The 9,471-nt window shown below is 46.1% G+C and overlaps 1 protein-coding gene across 2 annotated transcripts in view; it reads right to left on the reverse strand.

Moving 5' to 3' along the window:
• Fzd3 (frizzled class receptor 3) overlaps positions 1-7,237 on the reverse strand; it is a 70,812-nt gene extending 63,575 nt beyond the window's left edge. The window contains exon 1 of one of the 2 annotated variants that reach the window (XM_041668174.1): positions 7,061-7,237. The gene's annotated coding sequence lies outside the window, so the exon portion shown is untranslated. The remainder of the gene's footprint in view (positions 1-7,060) is intronic. The other variant, XM_041668167.1, reaches the window with a different exon arrangement.
• Positions 7,238-9,471: the final 2,234 nt, after the last annotated feature.

Here is a 9,471-nt window from a genome sequence, read left to right on the forward strand (position 1 = left end):
TTTATAACAATTTAAAAAAACTGAAAATAACCTTAAAAATTATCAATAGGGATTTTGCTAAATAATGTATAAATACATGATGGAATATTATATAGACACTGAAAATGATGACCATGACTTAAAGCATACCACAGTGGTTATGTATACTTAGCATACACAATGCCTTGTGTTCAATCCCCAGCACTGGCCCTTCCTCCCAAAAGATGAACATGAATTATATTTACTGGCATAATAACATAACAATGATAAGCAAAACAATTATGACTGGCAAAATGGCTCCGTAGTTTAAGTGCCTGTTTTTCATGAAGATCTGAGCTTAAATTTCCAGAACCCACATAAAGCACATACAATATACAATAGCACATATCTGTAATCCCAGCATGCCTACAGGGAGATGGGAGGCATATAGGAGGAGAAAGGAGACTCCTTGGAAGTCTGAGAGCCAGCTGGCCTGGCATATACAACAGTAAGCAGAAGACTGCCTTAAACAATGGAGGGCAAAAACTGACATCCAAAGTTGTCCTGATGGCCACACATGCACCACTACATGAGTACTCTTATACTCACACATGTAAACACACATATACACAAAATCTTTTTTTTTTTTTGAGGTAGGGTCTCACTATGTAACCCTAGCAAGCTTTGAATTCACAGAACTCCACCTGCCTGTGCTTCCCATGGACTGGAATTAAAGGCCTCTGGCAACACATACAACCTAACACAAAGATGTTTTTTATATCAGTAAAGAAAACACTATGCATATATAACTCACTTCTGTCAGAAAAGCATATATTCAAAAAACAAAAAACCCACAGATATTTCAATTAGATGTGGTGGTTCACACCTATAATCCCAGAACTCAGTAAAAGGATTTTAAATGGAGAACACTCTGGGCTACATGGTTAAGTTCATCTTAAAGGGGAGGGGCATTATTAAAAATAATAAGTGCTCTATGGAATTTTATGAAAGACCTGATTTTACAGGTCTTTATATAAGGCAAGTAATTCCTCAAATCTACCAATGTGTACTGACTGGCAGACAAGAACAAATACTACTTGAACAGTTTATTGGCTGGTAATTAAAGCACCAAGTCAAGAGATACACCACTTGTATTTCTGCACATAGTAGGAAAAGCAAAGTGATAATTTAGTATGATTTAAATGGATTTTTCACGTCAGGCAGACAGCTCAGCTCATCAGGTAAAAGCACTTACCACTGGGCCTGGTTGACAGACGTTAAATCCCCAGAACCCATAGGACAGGGTGAACTAATTCTTAAAATTATCATCTGATCTCCACATGCATGTTGTAGTACACATATGCACACACACACTCGCGCGCGCGCATACATACAACACACACCACCAAACAAAACAAAACTTGTTTTTTAACACAAATAATTCAGGTTCCCTGTTACCACAATCAAATGTTGTGTGCACTTTAAAGTACATTGTATACATGCCACATCACCCTCCAACAGTGGATTACCTATACATGGGGGCATGCACAGGAACATGCACATGGGGACTAGAGGTCAATCTCTGGTGTCTTTCTCAGCACCGCCCACATTGTTTTGCTGAGATAACCAGGTCTCTCATCAAGGGCTCTCTGATTCAGCCCGGCTGTCTGGAGAGTCAGTCTCAAGAATCCACCTGTCTTTGGAGCTGGGATTACATGCGTGCACCCTACAGAGGCAATCTCTTTTATGTATGTTCCAGGGATCAGGCCTCATATATACATGGCAAGTACTTTACTGATTGAGCCATTTCCATAGCCTCTGAAATACCTGTTTCTAATCAGAATCATGAGAATGTGCCATTATTCTCAAGGTAGGCTCATCCATGGAAAAGCTCTAAGCTGAAGTTTCAGACCTGCAGCAAACAGGTGATCATGAACTCAAAAAGAGCTTGACAAAATACAGAAACCCATTAAATAAAGGTTAACAGTTGTTTGAAGCATATTTTGGGGGTGGGCAGGAATCTATAGCCCTGCAACAGAATAAAGGAGCCTAGTGAGCTAACAGAAGGAGTAAGCAGTTTTGGGCTCCATGGTCCAAGCAAAAATGAATGCCATGACGTTCATGCACTTCTGTAAGGCAAGAAATGTACTATGCTCTCCACAGAGCAACAGAAAATAGTTGGAAAATTGACTGTAAATGCTTGGTAACATTCTAGACTAGGGCTAGTCAAGGTTATCATCCAACTTCTGACCCTACTGCCCCTCTCTCTCAAGTGCTGGGATTACAGGTATGCGTCATAGTGCCCACCACCTACCACTCTAACTTTTAAATTTCTTTCTGCCATTTACTAATTACAACAAGTATTCTTTTTTTTAAGCCTCTACATTTTATTTTTATTTATTTATTTATTAAGGATTTCTGCCTCCTCCCCGCAACCACCTCCCATTTCCCTCTCCCTCCCCCGATCAAGTCCCCCTCCCTCATCTGCTCGAAGAGCAATCAGGGTTCCCTGACCTGTGGGAAGCCCAAGGACTGCCCACCTCCATCCAGGTCTCGTAAGATGAGCATCCAAACTGCCTAGGCTCCCACAAAGCCAGTACGTGCAGTAGGATCAAAAACCCACTGCGAGGGCTGGAGAGATGGCTCAGAGGTTAAGAGCATTGCCTGCTCTTCCAAAGGTCCTGAGTTCAATTCCCAGCAACCACATGGTGGCTCACAACCATCTGTAATGAGGTCTTGTGCCCTCTTCTGGCCTTTGGGCATACAGACAGAATATTGTATACATAATAAATAAATAAATATTAAAAAAAAAAAAACCCACTGCGATTGTTCTTGAGTTCTCAGTATTCCTCATTGTCCGCTATGTTCAGCTAGTCCGGATTTATCCCATGCTTTTTCAGACCTAGGCCAGCTGGCCTTGGTGAGTTCCCGATAGAACATCCCCATTGTCTCAGTGTGTGGGTGCACCCCTCGTGGTCCTGAGTTCCTTGCTCGTGCTCCGTCTCCTTCTGCTCCTGATTTGGACCTTGAGATTTCTGTCCGGTGCTCCCATGTGGGTCTCTGTCTCTGTCTCCTTTCATCGCCTGATGAAGGTTAATATTCATGAGGATGCCTATGTGTTTGTCTTTGGATTCACCTTCTTATTTAGCTTCTCTAGGAACATGAATTATAAGCTCAATGTCCTTTATTTATGGCTAGAAACCAAATATGAGTGAGTACATCCCATGTTCCTCTTTTTGGGTCTGGCTTACCTCACTCAGGATAGTGTTTTCTATTTCCATCCATTTGTATGCAAAATTCAAGAAGTCCTTGTTTTTTACAGCTGAGTAATATTCTAATATGTATATATTCCATACTTTCTTCATCCATTCTTCCGTTGAAGGGCATCTAGGTTGTTTCCAGGTTCTGGCTATTACAAACAATGCTGCCATGAACATACACTGTCACTAAGACAAAAAGGCAACCCACTGACTGGGAGAAGATCTTCACCAACCCCACAACTGACAAAGGTCTGATCTCCAAAATATATAAAGAACTCAAGAAACTAGACCGCAAAAGGCTAATCAACCCAATTATAAAATGGGGCACTGAGCTGAACAGAGAATTCTCAACAGAAGAACTTCAAATGGCCAAAAGACACTTAAGGTCATGCTCAACTTCCTTAGCGATCAGGGAAATGCAAATCAAGACAACTTTAAGATACCATCTTACACCTGTCAGAATGGCTAAAATAAAAAAACACCAATGATAGCCTTTGCTGGAGAGGTTGTGGAGAAAGGGGTACACTCACCCATTGCTGGTGGGAATGCAAACTTGTGCAACCACTCTGGAAAGCAGTGTTTCGGTTTCTCAGGAAATTCGGGATCAACCTACCTCTGGATCCAGCAATACCACTCTTGAGAATATACCCAAGAGAGGCCCTATCATACAACAAAAGTATATGCTCAACTATGTACAACAAGTATTCTAATCTATTAATGTGCTGAGTGGTATTGCTTAAAGAAATAAACCAAAAAGTACTTCTCGATGCAGAATCAAAAGGAATGGTAGGCATCAAATTTCAGTCAGATTTACAAATTACTGAATTCTGAAACTAAGAGAAGCAAAGAATCTTTCAAAAATAACCTGTAAAACTGAAAGTTCAAAGACAGATCTGCTTGCTTGCTTCCCAGGCCCCCATCCCAGTAGAAACTGGGCCGAGAGTCCTGCAGGTGCCAGTCAAGCACTACCAGCCGAGCTGTATTCCCAGTCCTGAAGATGGACAGATTCTGGCAAAAGGTAAGTAAAATAAGTAAAGGTGAAATTCCAACCAGCTTCCCTTTCCAATTAAAGTCTGTTCATCAAAACAACAACAACAAAAACAAAACGCTGAACTTCTGTGAGGAAACAGCAAGTCCCCGTGTTTTCCCCCTTAACAAGATCGTATGCTTCATAAGCTTTGACTAAAGTATTATTCTGAGACGTAATTAGGGGGAGACTGGAATGTGTTAAGCTCATTCCCTGAGTTACAGTCTTCAAAAGCTTCATTTACTGTGCATTACCTCGGTTCACCAAAGCCAGTGGTTCCCAGGATGATAAACCGGAAAGGAAAGAAAGTCCTTTTCGGACACAAGCTAAGTCTTTGGGAGCCAATGAAGAGTTGCTGCACCTAGCCTTACAAAAACACCATCACTGAAAACTCATTTTCCTTCATCAGAATCTTACTGTATCTGCCCAACCTCTACTGAGTGAAAAAGAAGGTAACAATGTACTGAGAACTGTTGCCTACCACCTGACTCCTCAGAAAAATAGCGTCCACAGAAGCATCAATATACTAATACACTCAGGTTTTTATTTGTTTGTTGGAGACAAGGTCTCTTTATGTAGTCCTGGATGTCCTGGAACTTGCTATGGAAACCAGGCTAGCCTCAAACTCACAGAGATGCTCCTGCCTCTGTCTTCCAAGCACTAGGGATGAAGGTGTGCGCCACCACACCTGATCTCACACTCGGAAGTTTAATGTACAAAATCATCGCAGAGTTTTAGCAGCAAACTAATATAAAACATAAGTTGGGTGGATTCCCAAACCCCAGAGGTAAACCTGGGAAACAAACAATCTTTTGTAAGCCAAAAACAAAACAAACAAAACACACACGCACACACACACACAAACCTCCACTCATCTTAGATGATAAAGGTTTCATGCTGTACTATACAAAGAATGTGCACATCACTATTAAGTTTCTCTCAGCCTTTCTACTTCAAATATCTCAAGCATGAAACTCCCAAGAAAAATTAACCTGAATACCCAAAACAGAAAATAAAGTTCAAAGAAATATGGAGAAAGAATAAAAGGGACAAGGACGCCAGAGTCCCTTTTTTTATTATTATTATTAATGGAAACCGGTTAGCTTCCTAGGAGATGAGGCACACACTACCACCAGATTTGGCGGGGGGGGGGGGGGAGTAAGATGAAATAGAATAATAGACTTTATTTTTAAAAAAAACCTATTTTCCTAAGAGTTTCAAAGCACTTGGGAGCAGAGTGCAACACTACACATTGTTTTACTAAGTCCAGCGAAGCATGGAATTTGCTGCAACTGGGTTACTGGGTTACAGTGTATTTTCCTTTTTATCCTTCCAAATAGTTACACTTCTTTCATTGGCTCCTTAACTCTGAATCTTTTTACCTTATGTTGTCTGTGGTTTGATACAGTTCAAGTCAATGTGTTCTGTTTCCCAGGGGGGCAGAGGATATTGATTTGCTTCAAAGTTGGCTTGGGAAGCATTGTCTAGAGATCTCCCCACCTTTCTTTCTGAGAAAAGGGGTTCACTATGTAGCTAAGCTATTCTGTCCTAGAGCTTGCTGCGGTGACCCTCCTGCTTCAGTTCCCGATTGCTGGAATTACCGGCATGAGCCATCATGCATGACTTCTTAATACAGAGCTCAGGGTGTATCCAGTCCTCTCTTAGCCCACTATGCCACCAACACACCACCGAGGACCAAAGAAGGCTGAGGAGGGAGGTCACATCCTGAAGCCCAGCTGGGTCTTTGTTTCCTTGCTCTCATGGACTGGCTTTACAAAGTAACCCAATTCCCATCAACAAACATTCCAGATGTACTAAAAGGACTTTTCTACGGGGAGATTTTGAGCTGGTGTGTCTGTTCGGCAGCCTGAGAAATTCAGAAGGATGCTAAAAATTCCCATGTTTCCTTTACACCGGGCGAAAACCGGAGACCTCTCGGGTCTTGGCATTTTTCAACTTTAAGTCTCTTCTGCCTAATTAACGGCATGCGCTTTTGTTCTTTTTCTACCCACAAAAGGGAAGGGAAAGGATAAGAAAAGGGGAGGAGAAAAGATAAACGGGGGGGGGGGGGGGCTCTTCTCTTTCCTTGGGGAAGCCTACCTCCAAGAGTCCCAAGATAGAAGACGCCTATGGGATGTTTACAGTCTTAACGTCACCCTCATCTCAGCGCCTTTATTCCAGAGGCCACCAACTGCTCATCATCCAGCCGTGGCATCCCCGGGCAAATCCGGCGACCCCGAGTCACCACCACCGGGGCAGCCGGGGAGTGCGCGGAGAAGGGAGCCGCCGACTTTGCAAAGTGATGGGCAGCACGGGGACAACTTTTGGGCGTTGGGTGGCAGGGGTCGGCCGGGGGCTGCTGGAAAGCAAGCGAGCAGCGGCGCCAGAGCCTGGCGCATCGTCCTCCCGCCCACGCCCCCGCGTCGCCGAGCACAGAAACCGGCTCGGGCCGGCCTCGTTCCCTGCAGGCGGCCGGCGCGGGGGACCCTCCGCGTCCACACTCGCACAGGTTGCCCGGCGCGGGCGGGACATACCGGCCCCGCCACCTTCCCGGGGCATCCCCACCCGGCACGGCTGCGGCCCCGAACTCCGCGCCGCCCACTCCGACCCCGCTCGGGCCCGGCACCTCGCCAGCCGCCGCTCCGCGCCCGCCTCAGCAGCGCCGTCCTCGGGCTTTTGTTCGGCCGCGACGCGAGCGGCGAGCGCCGCCTGACGAGGGGCGGCTGGGCTAGGGCGGGCGCCTCAACGCTCTCCGCACGCTCCGCTCTCCTCCCGTCCTCCCGGCTGCGGAGGAAGCGTCGGCCGCGGGACTCACCTCCCCGGCGGCCTCCGGCTTCTCCCCGGCTGCACCGCTGGCCCCGCAGGCGGCCGCGCGTCCCTCAGGTCCCCCGAGCGGCTGAAGACCGCCGGCGCGCCGAGCCTTGGCGAGCGTCGGGGCGCGCGGCCCGGGGAGGGAGGTGCGCGCGCACGTGCCGCGCATGCGCGCTGCACCAAGTCTCCCAGCCGGAGCCTAGCTGTGCGGGGTTGACCCGCGCTTCGTTGTTCTCTGCTTGGCGTCCTAGGTGCTGGTGACGCCTTGAGCTGCCGCGCGTCGGCTTAGTGGTTCCCAGCGCTGGAGGCGTTCATCTGAAATGTGCCGGCTCCTCCTTGCAAGGCCCTCCCTAGCCAAGCTCTCGGTGCGGGTCCTCCAACACCTGCTCTGAGAACCAGTGTGTCAATTTCGGGATCTCGGGGATCCGTCTGGGAGCGATCACCCGTGGCGGAGGGTAGGACCGTGTACAAGTAGCAAGGGACACCCGGCCTGTTGCAACGCTGCACAATGACCCGCGAAGCAGGTGCACGTTGTGCGTCCTCTCCAACAAGACCTTATAAACAGATGGAGCTTATGCTTACTGGCGGCGTGCCTCATCTTCCCTTTAGAAAAGGCTTCCCTCTTCGTTTGCTACATTCACGACTTGAGAGCGGAAAGATTCTTTAAAGGTCATCTAAATACATTTTCCCCCCACAGGGGAGAAGAACGCTCAGAGGGGTTGGATGTCTTATTTTAAAGCCACACAGCGTTTTAATAAAAGTGTCTGGGTCTAATCAATCGCGATTGTTTTCTCTTTGCCTTTCTTTCTTTTTGTCCATCTTCAACTTAGAGTTCATGGCATCATTGTTCTCTTGGTAGCTCACAGGACTGTCAGCAACACTGGTCCTGTTGCAAGGGAGTGTGCTTAGCCCTGCTGACCTGTATGCTCACAAACGGTTACGATGGTAACATATGGGCTAGAGGGATAGTTCTGTTGGTAAAGCGCTTGCTGTACAAACAGAAGAACCTGAGCCACACACACACCCCAACCTCCCAAAATCGAATCCTGATAGCAGGCACTTGTGATCCCAGTGCTGGGGAAGCAGAGACAGAGAATCCTTAATCTTGGGTCTAGCTGGTCACTCGGTCTAGCCTATTCGGTGAATCCCCAGTCCAGTGAGAGATTTGTCTCAAAAAACAAGGTGAAGAGCAACCGATGAACATACCTGTGGTTGACCTCCGGCCTATAGGTACACACACACACACAAAGAGAGACAGAGAGACATATATAATAATCTTTAAAAGATTCTTTTTTTTAATATTTATTTATTTATTATGTATACAATATTCTTTCTGCGTGTATGCCTGAAGGCCAGAAGAGGGCACCAGACCTCATTTCAGATGGTTGTGAGCCACCATGTGGTTGCTGGGAATTGAACTCAAGACCTTTGGAAGAGCAGGCAATGCTCTTAACCGCTGAGCCATCTCTCCAGCCCCCTCTTTAAAAGATTCTTAAATGACATAGTGAATACTGAAGTCTTGTGCTCCGACATACTCTCACATCAAGAGGTGGCCTTGATGAACCAGCATGATAAATGAAACCGGAAACAACAGTTTCCTTATTCCTTATTGACACTTATGCAGTCACATTTCAGGACAGTAACACTGACTCTTAGGGCCATTCCAGGCAAGTCGGGGTGTCGTGGGGAGCCAGTGGTGTCACTCGATGAGCGTGAGTAAAGAAGCAGGTAGCATATGGGGGAAACCTTGTGCCGGCTTTATGTATTGCCCAGCCCCATAGCTAAAGCACTGGAAATGTGCTCCCAGGAGCTTTCCTAGTCAATGGACACATCGTCCTGTAGAAGCAGACACAGGCCACACTACTGCTCACACCAGGACACAGTGACACAGACACAATCGCAAATGTATCAACTTGACTGAGTTCCTTAAATGCAATACTTAGCAGAGAATAAGACTACAATACATGTAAGTGGCAGTGTGTCTTTTAAAAAGCGGCAAGAATACATTGCTTATAAGAGTGAACACATGAAAATATCATAAAGGAACAAGATGGCTGAACACTCATTCCATAGCAAGGTGACGAATGGCTTTCTAGACATAGGGAAGACAATGGGATCTGTATGCAGAAAGAGCTACTACGTGTCTGGTAAACATACACAGTCATACACACACACAGAGAGAGAGCCAACAGTAACATTTTGAAATGTCTTTTGGAGATACAGGTATTATGAAAGTCTCTAAGCTTTTGTGTCTGATACGTTCCACACAAAAGTAACGTCAATATATCACAGACACTGGGCTATGTATGCATGCTCCCTTGGAACACAGTGGGAATGGGGTGACTCACAAGGAACACAGTAGGCATGGGGTGACTCATTCCCCTTTGGGGGAGCAGTCAAGATGGAGAAATTGTA

The sequence above is a fragment of the Microtus oregoni genome, unplaced genomic scaffold, assembly GCF_018167655.1.
Source record: "Microtus oregoni isolate MIOR12 unplaced genomic scaffold, Mior012 000001F_ref0000356, whole genome shotgun sequence".
Lineage (NCBI taxonomy): Eukaryota > Metazoa > Chordata > Mammalia > Rodentia > Cricetidae > Microtus > Microtus oregoni.